General features: G+C 41.7%; 1 protein-coding gene across 1 annotated transcript in view; it reads left to right on the forward strand.

The window, feature by feature from the left end:
- HAL (histidine ammonia-lyase) overlaps window positions 1-22,207 on the forward strand; it is a 189,588-nt gene that overhangs the window by 166,894 nt on the left and 487 nt on the right. The window lies entirely within an intron of this gene.

Genomic DNA, 22,207 nt, shown 5'->3' on the forward strand with positions numbered 1-22,207 from the left:
AGATATTTGTAGACAGCTATTAAGTCTCCTCTCAGTCTTCTCTTTTGCAAACTAAACATTCCCAAATCCTGCAACCTTTCCTCATAAGACAGGGTTTGCAGACCAGTCACCATTCTGGTCGCTCTTTTCTGAACTTGCTCCAGTTTGTTGATGTCTTTTTTTTAAAATGTGGTTAAATACTCAACTTCCATCGAATTTAGTGAGTTCAACAGCAAACTCTACATCAGACTCACTAAATTTGAGGAAGATTTAATAAGAAAAAAGGCTAACAAATTTATAAGGGATAATAAAGACAGTAAAAATGATGAGCCTGAAACCATGGAGGTTAGTTCACACCACTCATTACACCATGCCTCCCTCCCTAGTAAAAATATACTAGGGAGCAAGGAACTAGTTGATTCTTCTCTTTTTTTAAACAATAAACAACAAATGAATTATTATAAGGAACATAAACTCTAAAAAAATGTACCAATCACTCAGTTACCAACATCGAGTCTTTGCCTACTGAGCGAATGGTGGAGGCTGGGAGTGCAGCAGCCAACTTGGTTCCCAGCCTCCATTGTGGCTCGGGCGTCGACTCCCTATTGGGAATTGTTTGCAGGGAGACCCATCTAAAATCGAATTCCCATTGTGATCCAGTAACTGATTCCATAACTAATGCAAATTCATCCATTACTCCTACAGTCAGTATTGCAGCTAATGACAATTTTGTAGGTTTGTCCCAGATCAGTATTTATGATGAATGTTCATCTCCTCAATTATCTCTAACTGCCAGTGAAACACAAATTTTACTGATTCCCCATTTGGATAGTAATTGTACTCCTAATCCACAAATTGTGGAAACGCATGAGGTAACTAATTTATCGAGTAACAAGATAGTGGACTCGGCAGTAATTGATACACTCACTCCTGTCTCTAGAACATAACATTCTGAGGAAGTACTTGTTTCCCCCATTAATCCCTCTGGTAATACCAAAATAACTCATTTTTTTCAGTTAGTCCCAGGTCATCAATCCAAAATAAAAATTGAAAGGGAAAACGGGGTTGTAGGGGCGGTAGAAGGTCCTCTAAACAATCCCGGAGCCATGTCAGATCCCATTATCAAGAGAACGAAAGAAATGTAAGTCTTAATATTAGAACAAATATTTTTAATTTGTCAGACCACTGAGGATGAAAGAACCCTCCTTGAGCATGGTCTTTCTTTTAGTCCTGATGCCCCATTAAACTCATTGAGGCTGTGTGCACACGCTGCGGATTTTGCTGCGGTTCCGCAGCGGTTTTGGCCGCTGCGGACCCGCAGCAGTTTCTGCTGCGGTGTACAGTACCATGATTCCCTATGGGAATCAAAAACCGCAGTGCACACGGTGCGGAATTTTCCGCGCGGATTATCTGCGGTTTTCAATCCGCAGAAAGAATTGACATGTCAATCCTTTCTGTGGATTCCCCTGCGGTTTGCCATCTCCTCCATTGAGGAGAAGAAAAACCGCAGGGCAAAACCACAGAGCAATCCGCAGGTAAAACCGCAGGTCTTTTGACCTGCGGTTTCACCTGCGGATTTTACAAAATCCGCGCGGATGAATCCGCACCTAATCCGCAGCGTGTGCACACAGCCTGAATCTGTTTCTTGATTTGAATGATTTCATCCGTAAACTCACCCTACAACGACATTTTTTAATGGAAGAGAAGAGTAAGGTCGCCACTACGACTTCAACTCCGCCTAATATGGTAGAAGATGAATTTGTTCATGTTAATCCTAAATGTTCAACTAGTCAGTTTTATCCCCTTCATCATAAGGGATCACACATAGAAACTTTCCAACATCTCTTCGTTAATGAGGTTCGGTCACTATCTTCACTAAAGAAAAAACATCATAATTTAACTATTGGGGAGAGAACAGCCATCAATTCCCTGAGGGACAACCAAAACATCATTAAGAATGCGGATAAAAGTGGGGGAGTAGTCATAATGAATAGGAGTTGGTACATTATCGAGGGCTTCAGACTTTTAGATGAGCATAATTACTATGAAAGATTGAAACAGGACACGTCTACATCAATTTTTATTCAATATAATTTGTTAATAAAGGAAGCCAAATCTGTAGGCTTCCTTAATAAGAAGGAGTTCAATTTCTTGAATATCCCTCGGTTTAAAGTCCCTTTTTTTATTTTTTGCCAAAAATACACAAAGATCCCCCCGGTCGCCCTATCATTTCTGGTATCGATTCTATCACATGCAACTTATCACATTATGTTGATCTTTTTCTACAGAAGTATGTTCTTAAACTGGATTCATATTTAAGGGATTCGTCCCAACTTATTGAACACCTTCAATCATTACCATGTATCCCCAACTGTGTCCTGTTGGACATTAGTGCCCTATATACTAATATCTCCCACGACCTAGGTTTGGAGGCTGTTGACGATTACCTCTTGGCTGACAAAGATTTGCCCTGTTCTCAAAAAGAATTTTTAAAAAAGGCAATTTTTATTTTGAGCAATAACGTTTTTTCTTTTGAAAACGTGTTCTTTCGGCAATTGAAAGGCTGCGTGATGGGGACGAGATTCGCCCCCAGTTTCGCCAACCTTTTCATGGGGGCATTCGAGTCCGTCTCCATTGGGCAGTCCTATTTCACACATGGGAAGATAGCATTATACTGTCGATTCATTGATGATCTTTCCATCATTTGGACCGGCCCTCCCCATGAAGTCTCTGAATTTGTCCAAATGCTGAACAACAATTCCTGGGGCCTTACATTCACTGCCCAAACATCTAATACAGCCATACAATCCTTAGATTTAATGATACACGTAGATCCAATGGGCAAATTTTCCTCATCTACACATTTTAAAAATGTAGATGTCAACAGCTACATGAATTTTAATAGTGGGCACCTTCCGAAATTAATTTTAAACATTCCTTACGGACAATACTGGCGAATAATGAAGAATTGTACACACGATAGTGACTTTTTGAGAGAAGCAGATGTACTAAAGGAGCGGTTCCAACAAAAAGGCTATCCCAAAAAACTAATTTCTGATGCGTTTTTTAAAACCAAAGATTTTTCATAAAAAGATTGCATTAATAAAATGAAAACTAAAACCAATACAACCAAAATTACTTCAGAAATAGGAAAATGGAGCCTGGTCACTACATTTAACCATTCTCACGGGATTATTCGTAATCTCCTTTAGAAGTATTGGTTTATTCTAAGAAACGATCCCGTTCTTTCTAGGCATCTGCCTTTTCATCCAAGAATAGTCTATAGAAAAAAATCGCACACTCCGTAACTTGGTTGCCCCCAGTAACACGGCTCTTTGTGCTAACTTCTCTTTAAACCACAAGACCAGTAATAGTGGATGTTTTGCTTGTAGGACAGCGAAATGTCTTTGCTGTACATCTATCTCTCATGGAATCAAGAAATTCAGATGCAATACAACAGGTACTGACTACAATATTAATTGTTATGTTGACTGTCAGTCGACCTTTGTAATATATTTAATTGAGTGTACCTGTGGCCTTCAATACATTGGTCGAACCATCCAGACAATGCATGTAAGGTAAAATAAACATCGCCAAAATATTAGAAACGGTTATCTCTTACCTAGTTTGTCTAAACATTTTTCTTTGGTTCATCAGAAAGACCCAAAATACCTCAAATTGATTATTATTGATCAAATACCTGATACTGCTCCCAACCGGTATAGGAGTTTGATCAATAGAAAAAGTTATTGGATATTTAAATTAGGCACACTAGCCCCGGATGGCCTAAACCTCACCATTGAGAATGTAGCGAGGTAAAATGATTTTTGTAGGAAAGAGAGAGGAGGAGGAAAAAAACCAAAAAAAAACCTTGTGACGAGTAGATTTTATATTATATGCATCATATATTCATTTATACACATTGTTTTTATGGTGTTCCCACTGTATATTGATTTTATTAATTTTAATTGAATCTTAATTGTGATTGGTTCTCCATTTTTATATATATATATATATATATATATATATATATATATATATATATATATATATATATATACCCCCTCCTCCCTATCTAATCATGTACCCACCTGAGGAAGACAGCGTCCTGCTGTTGAAACGCGTTGTGGAATAAAGACATCTAACAGATTCCCCTTTTGTCCTTGGCGCCCTCCTGACCGCGGTTCATTGCTCTACAGGTCCTGCTCCAGATCTCATTGGTCCATCTCGGAGATCTGAAAGGTCCCGCACGGCTATAAAAAGCGCGCATGACCGTTCGGCCATGCGCTAGTATAGACTATACTTGCTATGTGTGAATGGTGATGGATGTATGTTTCTGGTGACTGACTCATTATATAACCCCTTCCCTCTGATATTACGCATGTGGATAGGGAATTAGTTTAGCGCTTGCTTTCTGGCTTTGTCGTCGAGCAGCAGTGTCCTATGCCGCCCTACAGTTGCAGCCCTTCCTGGCACTCGCAGAAGTGACGCCGCACACACGGTAGGTCTAGAGGGACGCAGCTCCTCTGTCTTAGGTCCTGCTCCTGTGACCAGATACCGTGTGTGCATTTACCTGAGGCCTGTGTCACTAACAGGTTCAGCATTTTTGTATGTTTTTGTTGCGGCACCTCTGTGTGTGAACAGAGCCCACTCTGCTCACTTCGGGTGAAGTTGAACCCGTGCGCATCATGCCGCCATATTACTCCTCTGTCATTACCTAGCAGCGGTGGAACACCTACTGCACGGTGGACCCCAAGCGGCGAACGCACTTTATTATTTATTTTTATTTAGTGCGTTCCGCCATTCCTAACATTATACTAGCGCCAGGGTCTGGCTAGTAATGGCAGATCAGCAGCAACTCCTTCAGTGCATTCGCCAGCTAGAGGGCTGATTGGCTACTCTTGAGTGTTATCGCAGCGGCGAAGTCTTTGGAGGCTGCTGTACAGGCGATCGCAGAGGCGGTTTAACGTATGGCCATATCCTCCCACACGCAGACAGTTACCCGCCGACAGTTGCCCGATAAATTTTCTGGCGATGGTGCCTCCTGTAGGGGTTTCATCAGCCAGTGCTCTATCCAGCTGGAGTTACTGGCTGTGCGATTCCCTACGGAATGGGCCAAGGTGGGGTTTATTGTTTCCCTTCTGTCGGGCAAGGCGTTGGAGTGGGCTACGCCACTATGGGAGCGTGATGACCCAGAGGTTCGGACCGCTGCTCAGTTTCTAACAGCTATTAAGCAGGTTTTCCTGGGGCCACGGGTCACGCACGACACCTCTCTTCAGCTACTCGCTTTGACTCAGGGATCCCTCTCGGTTAGTCAGTATGCAGTTCGTTTTCGGACACTGGCTTCCGAGCTGGAGTGGTCTGATAAAGCCCTCATCCCTGTGTTTTGGAGAGGTTTGGCGGAGCATGTTAAAGATGCTCTCTCTACCAGAGAGGTTCCTGCAAGTTTGGAAGAGCTGTTTGCTATTTCCACCCGCATTGATCTCCGTTTTTTGGAGTGCGGTCTGGAGCGTGCTCAATCCAAACGGAAGGTTACCTCGGCTCCCAACTTTTTTGAGCCTCTGGAACCACCCGAGCCAGAGACTCCACTTCCAGAGCCCATGGAGGTGTCTCGCACCGTTCTCGAGGCGCGTCTGGCGCAAAACTCCTTTTGCGGTTACCATTGTCAACGCGCTGTTTCTCAGGACAACAGTGTCCCGCAATGGCCAAACTCTGTGCCGCCGGGCAAGACCTTTGTCCCTCCCCATCTTCGGCCGAAGGTCCTCGCGTGGGCACACGTGTCCAGGGCGGGTGGTCACTGTGGCTACATGCAGACCACAAAACTCCTGGCGGGGTCGTATTGGTGGACGCACAGGGCTCGGGACATTAAAAAATATATTCAGGCATGCGCCTCATGTGCTCGGGTTAGCCTCCTTAAGCAGAGAGTGGAGACATCCGCCGTCACACCGCGGCGTTCCAATTCAACTTATGCTCTGGGCGGTTTTGACGCTCCCGTTGTCTCCCACGTGTCCCTTCTTAAACCTGGCGATCTTGCCGCTTCTGATACCTTCCACGTGTCCTGGTTTTCCGTGTCACCTACCGGGACATCAGACTTGCCTCCGGACGAGTCTGAGGCCTATGCCTCTGATGGGCACAGGGTGGTGGATTGGAAGGCTCAGAGAGGAGGGGGGTAATGTTAGGCGTCAGGTTTCTGCGTCTGCTCTGCAGGAATCCAGAGCCTCACATTCCGCAGTTTCCTGCTGTCTATCGACTGCAGAGAAGATTACTTTGCAGCAGATCACTTCAGAGACTAAGTTCCTCTGTGCATGCTCACGAGATGATCTCCCATTGGAGATCGGGAGTCATGTGCCCAGGTCCTGCTCCAGATCTCATTGGTCCATCTCGGAGATCTGGAAGGTCCCGCACGGCTATAAAAAGCACGCATGACCGTTCGGCCATGCGCTAGTATAGACTATACTTGCTATGTGTGAATGGTGACGGATGTATGTTTCTGGTGACTGACTCATTATAAAACCCCTTCCCTCTGATATTACGCATGTGGATAGGGAATTAGTTTAGCGCTTGCTTTCTGGCTTTGTCGTCGAGCGGCAGTGTCCTACGCCGCCCTGCAGTTGCAGCCCTTCCTGGCGCTCGCAGAAGTGACGCCGCACACACGGTAGGTCTAGAGGGACGCAGCTCCTCTGTCTTGGGTCCTGCTCCTGTGACCAGATACCATGGGTGCATTTACCTGAGGCCTGTGTCACTAACAGGTTCAGCATTTTGTATGTTTTTGTTGCGGCACCTCTGTGTGTGAACAGAGCCCGCTCTGCGCACTCCGGGTGAAGTTGAACACGTGCACATCATACCGCCATATTGCTCCTCTGTCATTACCTAGCAGCGGTGTAACACCTACTGCAAGGTGGATCCCGAGCGGCGAACGCACTTTATTATTTATTTTTATTTAGTGCATTCTGCCGTTCCTAACAATACAGTGTACTGGGGGTTATAACAATAAGGAGTGTAGTGGGTAAGTGTGTTACTGGGAAGTGACAACATTATGGATGTACGTATATGTTGTACTTAGATAGTAATATGGGAATGGTGGGTCGGATCTGCCGCACTCCACATCGCTCCAGTCTATGGAGTAGAAGAATGGATGGGATCTGATAGATGATGTAATGGCAAATCGGGCAGATGGAGTTTTGCAAAGAAGCTAGAAAATGAAAGAGACCATTAGTCATTAGATTATATATTACTGATAAGTAGTGTTGAGCATTCCGATACCGCAAGTATCGGGTATCGGCCGATACTTGCTGTATCGGAATTCCGATACCGACTTCCGATATTTTTTCAATATCGGAATTCGGCATCGGAATCGGAAGTTCAGTTGATTGACGGCCTGACGTCATCATGATGCGCGGTGTGTGCGCATCATGATGCGCCGTCATTTCGGGCCTTCCGGGGGTCTCTGCCGGCCTGCCGGGGGGCTGTGCCGGCCTGCCGGGGGGCTGTGTGGACTGCCCGGGGTCTGTACCGGCCTGCCGGGGGGCTGTGCCGGCCTGCCGGTGGTCTGTGCACCCTGTGGGGGTCTGTACCGGCCTGCCGGGGGGCTGTGCCGGCCTGCCGGGGGGCTGTGCTGATGTCCGGGGGTCTGTGCAAGCATCGTCCGATGGGACTACAAGTCCCATCGGGCGATGCCTGCTACCATGACAGTGATTGACACATTAGCCAATGATGGGACAGTAGTAGTCCCATCATCCGGCTAATGTGTTAAATGTTAAAAAAAAAAAAAAAAAAAAATACTACATACATACTACATGCATGCTACATACATACTACATGCATGCTACATACATACTACATATATACTACATACATACTACATACATGCTACATACATACTGCATGCTACATACATACTACATACATACTACATGCATGCTACATACATACTACATATATACTACATACATACTACATACATGCTACATACATACTGCATGCTACATACATACTACATACATACTACATACATACTACATGCATGCTACATACATACTACATGCATGCTACATACATACTACATGCATGCTACATACATGCTACATACATACTACATACATACATACTACATATATACTACATACATACTACATACATGCTACATACATACTGCATGCTACATACATACTACATACATACTACATGCATGCTACATACATACTACATACATACTACATACATGCTACATACATACTGCATGCTACATACATACTACATACATACTACATGCATGCTACATACATACTACATACATACTACATGCTACATACATACTACATATATACTACATACATGCTACATACATACTGCATGCTACATACATGCTACATACATACTGCATGCTACATACATACTACATACATACTACATGCATGCTACATACATACTACATATATACTACATACATACTACATACATGCTACATACATACTACATACATACTACATACATACTACATGCTACATACATACTACATATATACTACATGCATGCTACATACATACTACATACATGCTACATACATACTGCATGCTACATACATACTACATACATACTACATGCATGCTACATACATACTACATATATACTACATACATACTACATACATGCTACATACATACTGCATGCTACATACATACTACATACATACTACATGCATGCTACATACATACTACATATATACTACATACATACTACATACATGCTACATACATACTGCATGCTACATACATACTACATACATACTACATACATACTACATGCATGCTACATACATGCTACATACATGCTACATACATGCTACATACATACTACATACATACTACATATATGCTACATACATACTACATACATGCTACATACATACTGCATGCTACATACATACTACATACATACTACATGCATGCTACATACATACTACATACATGCTACATACATACTGCATGCTACATACATACTACATACATACTACATGCATGCTACATACATACTACATGCATGCTACATACATACTACATGCTACATACATACTACATATATACTACATACATGCTACATACATACTGCATGCTACATACATACTACATACATGCTACATACATACTGCATGCTACATACATACTACATACATACTACATGCATGCTACATACATACTACATATATACTACATACATACTACATACATGCTACATACATACTGCATGCTACATACATACTACATACATACTACATGCATGCTACATACATACTACATACATACTACATACATGCTACATACATACTGCATGCTACATACATACTACATGCATGCTACATACATACTACATGCATGCTACATACATACTACATGCTACATACATACTACATATATACTACATACATGCTACATACATACTGCATGATACATACTACATACATGCTACATACATACTGCATGCTACATACATACTACATACATGCTACATACATACTGCATGCTACATACATACTACATACATACTACATGCATGCTACATACATACTACATACATACTACATGCATGCTACATACATACTACATACATACTACATACATACTACATACATACTACATACATACTACATACATACTACATACATACTACATACATACTACATACATACTACATGCTACATACATACTACATATATACTACATGCATGCTACATACATACTACATACATACTACATGCATGCTACATACATGCTACATGCATGCTACATGCATGCTACATACATACTACATGCTACATACATACCACATATATACTACATACATACAATACATTCATACAATACATACATAGACATACAGTACATATAACATAGAGTAACATACTTACCAATACTTGTCACATTGTTCCCCGAAGCCATTGTCTTTTCCGGGATAAATATTAACATAACAAACCACAAAAATACTCACCCACGATCCGAAGCAGTCCACGAGTGTGTCCCACGACGATCTTGGGTAGAGAACTGCAGCATCAGATGATGCTGCCGTTCTCTACGGGCTGCAGGAATCCAATGACGGAAGGTAGGTATCCTTCCGCACTGTATTCCTCCGCCACTTAAAAAAAAAAAAAAAGTCCCTAGTCTCACTTTATGCCATTGCTGTGTGGGAATTTCCCACACAGCAATGGCATAAAGTGAGACTAGGGACTTTTTTTTTTTAAGTGGCGGAGGAATACAGTGCGGAAGGATACCTACCTTCCGTCATTGGATTCCTGCAGCCCGTAGAGAACGGCAGCATCATCTGATGCTGCAGTTCTCTACCCAAGATCGTCGTGGGACACACTCGTGGACTGCTTCGGATCGTGGGTGAGTATTTTTGTGGTTTGTTATGTTAATATTTATCCCGGAAAAGACAATGGCTTCGGGGAACAATGTGACAAGTATTGGTAAGTATGTTACTCTATGTTATATGTACTGTATGTCTATGTATGTATTGTATGAATGTATTGTATGTATGTAGTATATATGTGGTATGTATGTAGCATGTATGTAGCATGTATGTAGCATGTATGTAGCATGTATGTAGCATGTATGTAGCATGTATGTAGTATGTATGTAGTATGTATGTAGTATGTATGTAGCATGTATGTAGTATATATGTAGTATGTATGTAGCATGTAGTATGTATGTAGTATGTATGTAGCATATATGTAGTATGTATGTAGCATGTAGTATGTATGTAGCATGCATGTAGTATATATGTGGCATGCATGTAGCATGCATGTAGCATGCATGTAGTATGTATGTAGTATATATGTAGTATGTATGTAGCATGTATGTAGCATGCATGCAGTATGTATGTAGCATGCATGTAGTATATATGTAGTATGTATGTTGCATGTAGTATTTATGTAGTATGAATGTAGCATGTAATTTTTTTTTTTTTTTTTTTTTTTTTTTACATTTAACACATTAGCCGGATGATGGGACTACTACTGTCCCATCATTGGCTAATGTGTCAATCACTGTCATGGTAGCAGGCATCGCCCGATGGGACTTGTAGTCCCATCGGACGATGCCGGCACAGCCCCCCGGCAGGCCGGCACAGCCCCCCGGCAGGCCGGCACAGCCCCCCGGCAGGCCGGCACAGCCCCCCGGAGCCTGCACAGACCACCGGCAGGCCGGCACAGACCACCGGAGCCTGCACAGACCCCCTGGCAGGCCGGCACAGCCCCCCGAAAGGCCCGTACAGACCCCAGAGAGGCTGTACAAGGGCAGGAAAGGGTTTTTCTTATTCCGATACCGGAAGTCCCATAGACTTGAATGGGACTTCCGGTATCGGAATCGGCGATACCGATACTTTTTTTAAAGATCGGCCGATACCATCCGATACGATACTTTGAAGTATCGGACGGTATCGCTCAACTCTACTGATAAGTTATTACACAATGTCTATGGACTGTCCATATCTTATCTTCTATCTCTTCTTGTAATCCCCCATCATCCTTATCCATCTGATGTTACTCACCCCTTTCATGATATGGATGTAATTTATGCAGATCCCTGATGGAAAATAAGGGATATGGTCACGCAGAGACTGGTGGTACTCCTCCATTGAGCCTTCGCTATAGAATGGCCGGTTACCTACACTCATCATATATAGGATGATACCGAATGAAAATGAGTCTGCCAGATGGTTGTAGCCTTCACAGTCCATTATCTGTGGAAGCATGAGATTAGAGAGAAGCTGAATATACCGGGAAGGAGAATTACACACATACTATGAGGGCCGGTCTGTGATTAGATCTGAGCAGGATACATTGGGATCAGATTAACTCTCAATCCTACTATCGGCACCAATCACACAGAGACGTTCCTTACCTCTGGTGCTATGTAACCCTTAGTGCCAACAAGCTTATTCACTATGCCATTCTAAAACACATTCATGGCTGATAAGCCAAAGTTGGAGATTTTGACGTGTCCGTTGTCTTGGAGAAGGATGTTCTCTGGCTTTAGGTCGCTGCATGGAGAAGGAGCAAACACTGATTGTGAGGAAAACTCATAAAAGAACTTTCTACAATAGTTATGTAGGGAGACAACAGAGAGTCACAGGTGACAGATTTATGGAGGTGAAATGATTACCTATGTATGACGCCGTGTTCATGCAGGAATTGGAGTCCGCACACCATCTCTGCCGCAAAGAGTCTGTGGAGTAAAAATGAAAGGGTGGATCAGTGGTTACATGCTCAATCATACAAAGAACATGAGGAGTTCATACACGTGTCCTTTTCATGTCATTATGTTTTCTTGTTGTCATTGTCCATTGCTCTAGGACTACAGCGGATTATTAACATTTAGTACAAGACATTTACGTTGTTGTCTCTGTGTTAAACAGCATCGATTCTGCCATGTTGTTAAACAGGTCTCCTCCAGCCATATAGTCCATGAATATAGCATAATTGGTTTGTGTCTCCATATACGCCCGCATGGACATTAGGTAGGGGCACCCGCCAGCCATTCTCATGACTTCTACCTCTGTAGAGAAAATGTCCTCCCTACAAGATCTTTTGTCCATGATCTTAATGACCAGCAGTCCTTCATTGACCAGATCTGATGTCAAGATGACCTGGAGAAAAATCACAACAGATCAGACCAAAAGTTCATCTATTAATGTGTAATATGTCACTAGTTTATCCCAATTATCGTTACATATGAGCATCCTGTAATTAATATGTACATCCCTCCTGGGTATCTGTGCAGGATACATTGGTAGAATACAGAGGAGGATAGATTCACACTTACTTTGCCGAAGTGTCCGTGTGTAAGAACTTTCTGGAATTCAATGCTGGCAAGGTCAATAGTATTTGGAGTGTTGACCATTTCTTTCATGTGTGAAATACAGATTTTAGCTTCACTAAGGTCTTCTGCTGGCATGGCTGCTATGTCGCAAGGTATCATAAGGCTTCCATCTGCTGAGGTGATACAAGATTATTAACCCCTTTGCAAACGCATAATGGAAATGTTTGTCATGTTGTGCAGCAAATGTATGGAGCGGGCTCAGTAGCTGAGCATGCACCGTACCAGGCAGATGCTCACTGTATTACATAGCTGCCACCTGATTTTTTTTTTTGCATTTTTTGGAGGCGCTGTATCCCCCTAACAAATTGCAGTAAAAAGATATCACAATGTTCTGTCTATCCAGGAAAGGTATCAATAAAAACTACAGCTTGCCAAGCAAAAAAAAAAAAAAAAAATCGCACAGCTCTATCAAGTTATCAAAATCAAAATGATACGTCTTAGTATAATGGGGACACGAACCAGTTTATAAATATAATTCCTTATTATCTGTTATAAACCCCTATGCATGTTCAGCATTATCATAGTTGTAACTGACGTGGAGAAACATCTTTTTTGAGGTCATTTTCACCTCAAATGAATGAACACAGTTAAAAAAATGGAAGAATTTCTTTTTCCACAGTTTTACCACATTTTGAACCTTTTTCCCCTGCAAAACTACAGTTTGGTCCAGTAAAAAACTAGTCCACATACAGCTACATTGGCAGAAAAATGAAATATATTTATCTAATATTTGGGCTCTCATTAATCAAAACTGTCCAATAGCAAAAAACGTTCCTGTTGCCGATAGCAATGAATCACCGCACAGATTCCATTTCTTAACATTCTATAGAACAGTGAAACCGCATTGTGATTGGTTGCTATGGACAGCAAGGACAGTTTTTCTGCACTTTGGATAATTGTGGCCAGTACATAATATTAGGAGTATAATCCCCGTCACCCCAGTCTTATTACACAGAGCAGTTTCCATCTTACCTGGCTCCTCTATATCCAGTGAGGTGTTTGGTGGAGAATCACTCAGCTGTTTGTTCTCTGGGATGGAGATGTTCTCAGCTGTTGTCCTGGACCTCCGTAATGCACCATTCCCATTTATAATGGGTTTGGCATAGATGAGACATCTCCTACATTGGACAACCCAGTCTCTGCTGTTCCTGATCCTCTTCTGGGCTGCCGCTCTTTGTAGGTTTGGTGTCTCTAGTCTTTCAGATCTGGAGAATGTGATATGTTTCGGTGTTTCTTGGAGAACCTCCTCAAGCTTTAACTCTGCACTGATGTTTCTCCGCTTATTGAGGATGTCATCTTTTTTCCTCCTTCGTATTTCAGGGACCAGATCTCTGATTTTTTCCAAGGAGATTATAATGGCCCTCTGAAGCTCAGCGGAGGCTGCAGAGTGAGACTCCATGAGCATATCCATTTTCCTTTTCTCTGTAAGGATCTCATGTCTTTTGGTCTTTCTCATTTTCTCCAGAGATTGACGTTTGGACGCCATTTTTGGGGCATCAGTGTCCATGTCCGGTAGAGTAAAGTCTTTTCACCCTAAAGTGAATAACGGTACCTGCTCTTCATTTATTCCTCTCTTCTCTCTCAGAACCTGCTCTCTTTGGGCTCGTCTTCTGTCTTTATCCATTTTAGAATAAATTTTTGCTTTGTTTATCACAAAAAACAAAATGGGTTGCCTCACCCTTGGGAGTTTGTAAGGCAATGATTTCCCTTAGGCCGCAACAATGGAATATAGAATGTGATGATGTTATCATAGAAGATGATAGACAGATTTTCTCTTTATAGATTGATAAATATAAAATTTGGAGTATGCAAGCCAAACTTTTGCTGGTGTATACAATATATATATATATATATATATATATATATATATATATATATATATATATGCACTGTGAGCTCAATTTGTATTTTTGATGAAACCTTTAATTATTGAACAACTACTGCACTGTCAGTTCAAAAGGTTAATAAACCTAAACCCTGAATATTTAAGAAAATGTAAGTGAGGCTTGGTCTTGCTTATGAGAATATCTATGTGCAGAATTATTATTGTTACAATCGTTTTTTAAATATCCATTTTAAAACAATGTTGCAGGTATTGTATCGTACAATTAAAAAATAGATAACTGCAATACAGTAAAATATATTAATATATGGGACATTGCCCTCATTTGCTGTATCAGAATTATGTGAATGTAGCAGAGATCAAAGTATACATTAATTCAAGAAAACATTATACTCTTCTTGATCCATTTTACAGTATATTTGGAATCTCATCATCCCATGTATTTAGAAATCTGGAGCACATCAGGCTTTTCCTATTATTTATTATTATTATTATTATTATTATTTTTTTTTTTTTTATTCTTTCTTGGTAATGTTTTATTTTTACTTATTGTTTAGATGCACAGTGGGCAGGAGTTTTCATGAAATCACATCCATTTTCCTTAGAAAGTGAAACACAGCAAATTTTCAGCCTTAAAAAAACAGTAGAGAAAACATTTATGCCATGTGTGAATAAAACCTTTTGTACGTGTTTGGCAAAATGGAACTTAAAAGAAACTACAACTCCTCTCACAAGAAAAATAACCTCATATATTGAAGTTTACATAGAAATGAAAAAGTTATGGCTGTTACAACTCTACATTAAAGAACACAAAATAAATCCATAGGGCCCAACCATCCCATATACAGTACATTGGGTCTAGCTGTTTGGATTAAGGAGACCTGTGATCATTACATGCATCTGGTCTGTACTCAAACTGAGACATACAAATGTGTAAATGCCGCCTCATTGATAATTAAAAATAATAAAATGTAAAAGAAAAATGTTTACAGGGGGAAAAAAATATCCCAAAATATTTTTTCAATAAAAAATGTTCATGTTGTAAAGACAATAAATTATTTTAAGGTAGATACAAGTTTCCTCCTTTTTTAAATGGCTTATGCCGCAAGCAAATACATAATATTAAAAATAAAGTGCAGCCATAAGAAAACACTTTTTACCCATAAAATGTGCTATTATTGTGCAAAGTAGTAAAATATATTTGCTATTGCCATAATTGTATTGACCTATTAAATAAAGGTAGCAAATAATTTGTCACACAGTGAATAATGCAAAAATTTAATAGAAAGCAATTGCTGACTTGTTAATCAGCAAGTTATATGTATCCCCAAAATGGTGTCAATGAAAAATACAAGTCCACAAACGTGTTTGTAAAGAGACAACGTTTAGCTCTGCTGTACTGTGTTAGTTATAACCACACACAGCTCTGCAATGAGATGAGGAAAGCAGAGAGCGGCCAGCCCATTACACATCACACTGGTAACTCCAACTTTCATTTAAAATAAGCTCTGGAGGCCAATTCTCATTCAGATCTGTGTCAGGCCTGCAGATTTTAACATCTCACTTACATATTTAGAAAAATGTGGAGTACTCTGGACATCAGATTGGATGACCTGCATGCCCATATAGACGACTTAGGTTGATCTGTCAGATTCCCTTTAAGTGGTAAAGACTCTGGAGAAATTACCCCATTATAAAATTCCATATTTGACAAGAATAGTAATTGATATTAATAAAGTATTGATAATTAAGTCTAAATGATTTCATTGTACAGTGTTTTTCCTTTTATTTTTATTGTAAACATTCTGTTGTCCTTCCAAGTGGAACATGTTTGGCACATTAAGGCAAAAACTGTTTTGTGAAGCTGAGTCAATGATTAATGTGGAGAACACACTTTAGATGGAATCAAACTTTTCATGTAAATGTGGTCCAAGGTTCACAAACTAGATAAGTACATATTTATTTAAGAAAGAGGTGTTGGAGCCACAACACAAGTCTCAGCATTTGCTTATCTTTCCTTATTGACCCATGCTAAAATGTAAGGCTGGGAAAACATCATATGGTTTTAGAAAGGACACCTAATACTACTTATATAAAATACTTGTGTAGTATGTGAATGTGATCTACATATACAGTCATGAAAAAACTAAGTACACCCTCTTTTAATTCAGATTTTGTTTGTATTCCAAACAACATTCCAAAAAATCTGGTTCTTAGAAGGTCTTAAAATTAAGTAAACACAACCTCAGATGAAGAACAGATGACATTTTACATAGGTTAAATTATTTAACAAAAACTAAGCCAAAATGCTGAAGCGTTATGTGAAAAATGATGTACACCCCTATCAATCATTAGTTTTTAGAAGCACCTTCAGCAGCAATAAATTGGAATAATAGTTTTCTATATTTATTCATCACTTTCTCACATTGTTCTGGAGGAATTTTGGCTTCTTTACAACATTGCTTAAGTTCATTGAGGTTTGTTGGCATTCGTTTATGCCCAGCTCTCTTATGGTCCTGCCACAGTATTTCTATTGGGTTGAGGTCTGGACTTTGACTGGGCCAATGCAACAGCTTGATTCTTTTATTTTTCAGTCATTCTGATGTAGATGTGCTTGGGGTCATTGTCCTACTGCATGACCCAGTTTTGGCCAAGCTTTAACTTTTGAACAAATGGTCTCATATTTGACTCTAAAATACTTTTTTGTATACAGAGGAGTTAATTGTTGACTCAATGAATACAAGGTAATCCAAGTCCTTTGGCTGCAAAACAAGCCCAAATCCTCACTCTTCTACCACCGTGCTTGACAGCTAAAGCCCCCGTTACAAACTGCGATATCGCTAGCAATATCGCTGTAAAGTCACCGATTTTGTGACGTAGCAGCGATATTGCTAGCGATATCGCTACATGTGATACTTGCCTCCGACCAGCTCCCCCGCTGATTATCGCTGGTTGCGCGAGAAGATCCTGGATCATTTCTCATCGGGCGCTTCCTGCTGGGCTTCCTGTGGCGCCGATGAGCAACACGTGGACGCGGGCGGGAGGACGTCAGGATCGCCGCGTCTGACAGGTAAGTAGCGACCCCCGACCCCAGCAATGTCGCTGGTGAGATCTGCCTGTGTGGCAGCTCACTAGCGACCACTTAGTGATGCACCAGCGATCCATATCGTTGTCGGGATCGCTAGTGCATCGCTAAGTGTAACGGTACCCTAACATGAGGTGTTTGTGCTTATATGTGATGTTTGTTTTTTGATAATAATCACAGGGCAGTATGGCCAAACATGCCCATTTTGGTCTTGTCTGTCCAAAGAAATTGCATATGAACAAACCAGAAAACTTTTGGTACAGGTTTGCAAACTTAAGTCATGTTCTTTTTATAAGTTGGTTTTCTCCTGGCAATCCTTCGAAACAAGACATACATGTTCAGTCTTTTTCTAATTCGGCTGTTACACTTGAACATTTAACAAACTAAAGCCTTTAGAATCTTTTTTTTTTTTGCAATTTCTATGAGCTTTGCATGTGTTAGGGACTGGCGGAACGCACCAAATAATAAAGATGGTATTTAGGTGCGTTCGCAGCCCGGGGTCCACCGTGCAGAGGTGTTAACTGCTGCTCGGTAATGGTGGACGTGATATGGCGGTATAATAAAGGGACACACGGGGTTAACCTCACCCAGTGTGTACAGAGGCGGACTCTTACCTCACAGAGCTGCACAACCGCCAAATAATAAATGCCGTAGTCTGTTTGTACTCACAGAGCTTGGCTGAGTGAGCGCCAATTAGTGGTCACAGAGATCTGTCCTAGAGGCACAGGACTAGAGCTCCTCTAGACCACCAGCGCTCGGCACTACGGCTGCGATGCCAGCAAAAGATAGCAATATATATATATATATACGCGCCAAGTGCGCACAGTACCGCTTCGGCGGATGCCACTAACCACCCAGGGTGGGGAGGAAAATGCTAGAGGTGCGCACGGCGTCGCACTAGCGGTTACTGCTACCTGGTGTGGTACGACAGTGCCCTGAGCAGGAAGGCACAGTCGGACGCTAGACAGTGCAGAGGACTGAAATGCACTGTGGCATATAGCTTAGCCACTGACAGGCACTGACTCTAACCTCTAAGCCCTAACAACAGTCACAACCAAGGGTAGGGGTTTCATAATGAGTCAGTCATCAGATACATGCATCCATCACCATACACACCATAAGCCATCAAAGTCTATACTGGCGCATGGCCGTGCGCCCATGCGGCTCTTTTATAGCAGCGTCCTTCGGGGACCTTCCTGACCTTTTTGATGGTCCAATCTGAGCTGGAGAAGGACCTGAGCATGTGACCTCCGATCTCCAATGAGAGATCGTCCCAAGACCATGCTCAATGGACCGACAGGAGGACTTAGTCCCTGGAGTAGCTCGCTGCTGATCAGCATGCGTTGCTATAGCTGGACCAGAGGTGGCAGCAACCAAACCTACAGAGCTGGTCTGAGCAGAGCGCCTGGATCGACGAGTCTGCTGAGCAGCCTCCTCTGCGGCCGGAGAGGAATGGGTGACTGCCAAATGCAAGGCTCGGGATCTCTGCTGTGCAGCTACAGAAACCTGACGCCTAACAGCATAGATGTGAATTTGCTGGGATGTCCACTCCTAGGAAGATTGTAACTGTCTTGAATGTCTTTTACTTAATCTCTCTGCGGAATGATGAACACCAAATTCTTTGGAAATTGCAGTGCAAACCTTACCATATTGATGGGCAGCAACAATTGTCTCTCTAAGATCAGTGCTGATATCTTTCCTACTTGGCAGTGTGTTATCACATTTGAATGCTCCAGATCAGCAAACTGCCAAATTCAAATTTTTCATAATTTACTTTTTATTCATTTTTAAAAATAAAGTTACAGAGTAAGAAATCAAAACGCAAGGTATAAATAGAACAAATTTGAACAGATGGAGTCAACAAGTCTGTGTCATGGTTTGCTCAGCTTGTAGGATTAGGTAGTTCAGAAGTTAATCTGGATGGCCTCACTCTGGGATTCTGGGAGGCTTATTATAGCCTCATTGTAGGGTCATTCCTTGTCGCTTATACTCTGACTCTTGGCCGAGTGTGTGTGTGTGTGTGTGACCCTGTTGTGTCTGTGGTTTGCGCCTGTGCTACTTTACGCTTGTCTGGTTCTGATCTGGTTTTGTCCCCATTAAGAGTTCTGCCTGTCCCTACTGTACTGCGTTGCTATCTCTGTGTATGACCCACTTGGCTACGTCCTGACCATTCTCTGCTCGCCCCTCTTGTACCGCGCTGCCATCTGTGTTTTGACCCCTTGGCTATGTCCTGACAATTCTTTGCTTGTCCCTCCTGTACTGCGCCACCCTCTCCGTGTATGACCCCCGTTTTTGTCTGACCTGCGTTCACCCTCCAGAGTCACCACCGCTTATACCCGGGTCTGCTGTCTCCTAGCGGTGCTCCACTGTGGCTCCGCCCCCTCCTGTGATGTGTGGTCACATGATCACAGGTCCTTCTGCCTCCTGCTAGTACAGCGTCCCCTCTCATCACGGTGCTCAGGTGCCGTCTGCCTGATCCCGCGCAGTTTGGGTGAGTCACCCTGTTCAGCCGTGGCAGATCGCCGGTGCTGACAGTCTGTCTTTAGAGTAAATGCAAAATCAGATTTATTTCTACATTAAACATCAATATAAACATTGAATAAAATGTCTGTCATCCATAGAGATTCTAGTAGTATAACAGGTAGATTTGAGACAGGAATCGGGTATAATAAGTCTGAAGGTCAACACATAATAACAAAGTGTTAAGGTACTAATGTACCTAGACCCGACATTGCCATTTCTGTGTGTGGTTCCACTATTACTCCCCAGCAACATGCCCCCTGTCTTGGGGTCATACTTGACTCCGAGGTTTCCTTTGCCCCCCACATTCGATCACTGGCTCGCTCTTGTCATCTGCACCTCAAAAACATTTCTAGAATTCGACCATTTCTTTCTTTTGACTCAGCAAAAACTCTTACTGTTTCTCTTATTCTCGTCTCGACTATTGTAACTCTCTTCTAATCGGTCTCCCTCTTATCAAACTCTCCCCTCTCCAATCTGTCTTGAATGCTGCAGCCAGGATCATATTTCTCACCAATCGTTACACCGATGCCTCTACCTTGTGCCAGTCATTACACTGGCTACCCATCCACTCCAGAATTCAGTATAAACTTATTACCCTCACCCACAAAGCCCTCCATGGCTCAGCACCACCCTACATCTCCTCCCTTGTTTCAGTATACCACCCTACCCGCGCCCTCCGTTCTGCTGATGACCTGAGGTTAGCATCCTCAATAAATCAGAACCTCCCACTCCCGTCTCCAAGACTTTACACGTGCTGCGCCAATTCTTTGGAATGCACTTCCCAGGTCAATACGATTAGTCCCCAATCCCCACAATTTTAAGTGTGCCCTGAAAACGCATTTATTCAGACTGGCCTATCGCCTCAACACATTAACCTAATCTATCCCTGTGTGGCACAGCCAAAAGTTTTACCATAACCAGGTTCTCCGCATCATGTTCCCACATGCTTTATGTATCCATTAGCCCTCTGTGTCTGTACTGTTACACACTTAACATTATGGCTGGTCCATACAATCAGGGCAACTGATACCACCCACCTTTCGTGTCTACCTCATTCCTCTTGGTATTTGTTATAATCTATGTGATTATTGTTATGCTGCAAAGTCTATTGTCTGTACAAATCCCCTCTGAAATGTAAAGTCCTGCGGAATATGTCGGCGCTATAGAAATAAAATGTATTATTATAAAGTACAAGTCCAGGAGAACTACTGTATGTTCATGAGAAATAGATCAAAGTAAAGTATGTTCCTACACCTTTAAGAGGCAGTAAGTATGCTGGCTACCTCAGGATTGATTCTTACCCATGTCAGTCCTAGTGTGACACCAGACTGCCAGCCTCTACATGCGTTTCATGTGGGCTTCCTTGGTCAGACTATTTTTCAAACAATCAGGTAATTAAATAAGAAGGGGTCATAGGGGAGTGCTTAGTATTTTAATTTTTTATGGAAATGGTCACACTTTTTGATGTACAAGGGCATCTGACTAGCAGTTATTAGCCTGTTATTTGGCATGAAAGCAGTAAGAGTTTATTTTTCACACCAATTCTGTATTATGGGTTAGTATTTGTTAAATATTGACAGCAATTTGTCATTGTAATATATACCTAATTTTTAGACCGTTGAAGTGCCAGTATTTTTTATGCTCAGATATGTAAAACTCTAGCATTCAATATAGTTTTTCTCATGGCTAAGTATGAATGAAAAATACAGAAATTACAATAAAAACAAAATATCATTAATAATAATAGCACACAATGTGTCAGCTTGGACTAGAACAGAAGAATTGATTACATGCTGTAATGCGCAGCTGTCGTAAGAAAAATTGCTTTGAGCGTCTATAGTAGTCATATAGCTATTTAGATGTACGGTACATCATGTAAATATATTTTTTACAAGTTTACCATTT

Source organism: Dendrobates tinctorius, unplaced genomic scaffold (genome assembly GCF_039654945.1).
Source record: "Dendrobates tinctorius isolate UK_male_01 unplaced genomic scaffold, ASM3965494v1 ptg000035l, whole genome shotgun sequence".
NCBI lineage: Eukaryota > Metazoa > Chordata > Amphibia > Anura > Dendrobatidae > Dendrobates > Dendrobates tinctorius.